This window comes from Capsicum annuum, unplaced genomic scaffold (genome assembly GCF_002878395.1).
Source record: "Capsicum annuum cultivar UCD-10X-F1 unplaced genomic scaffold, UCD10Xv1.1 ctg41623, whole genome shotgun sequence".
Lineage (NCBI taxonomy): Eukaryota > Viridiplantae > Streptophyta > Magnoliopsida > Solanales > Solanaceae > Capsicum > Capsicum annuum.
Window position 1 is genome coordinate 1 of NW_025848968.1, and position 876 is coordinate 876.

General features: G+C 27.4%; 1 long non-coding RNA gene across 1 annotated transcript in view; it reads right to left on the reverse strand.

Annotated features, from left to right (window-relative positions):
- Positions 1 to 92: 92 nt before the first annotated feature.
- Positions 93 to 876, reverse strand: part of LOC124891859 — a 3,377-nt gene continuing 2,593 nt past the window's right edge. Inside the window, exon 2 of the long non-coding RNA XR_007049914.1 lies at positions 93 to 343. This is a non-coding gene — a long non-coding RNA (uncharacterized LOC124891859). The remainder of the gene's footprint in view (positions 344 to 876) is intronic.

Here is an 876-nt window from a genome sequence, read left to right on the forward strand (position 1 = left end):
ATTAAAAATTTTCAAAATACAAACATTAAAAATCAAATTATTTACAAAATTAAAAATCAAATTATTTACAATACAGCCCACCAATCATTTAAGAACATTAAAAATCAAATCAAATTATTTACAATACAGTCCGTCAATCATTTAATATACAATCAACCAATCACCATAAGAATATAAAGATTAAAAATCAAATTATTTACAAAATTTATCGAGATTCCAAATTCAAACTATAAAACATACAAAAGACTAAAAACTACAACTCATCATCCGCATCTTCATTCTCAGCCTCACCCATTTTATTATCAATATTTCATTGATATATCCAGCTATAATCAAGTTTCATCTACACAATCAATCACATTCAAGTAATTAGTTCAAGTCACAAAAGTTCACATTTCAAATACCTACACCTAAACATTTTCAAGTCACTAATTCACTTCAAATATCTACACTCAAACATTTTGAAGTCACTAATTCACTTATTTTGAAGTCACTAATTCACTTCTCAAGTGACCACACTTTACTAAAATCGAAACGCAAGTTCACATTTCAAGTACCTAAATTCAAAACAAAAGCCACTAAATTCATAATTCAAGTAACTACACTTAAACATTTCAAGTAACCAAGTCACTTCACAAGTTACCTAACTAAACTAAATTCAAAATGAAGAGTTCACATTTCAAGTACCTACACCTAAACATTTTCAAGTCACTAATTCACTTCACAAGTTACCAAACTAAACTTAATTCAAAATGAAAAGTTCACATTTCAAGTACCTACACTTAAACATTTTCAAGTCATTAATTCACTTCTCAAGTGACCACACTTTACTAAAATCAAAACACAAGTTCACATTTCAAGTACCTACACTTAAAC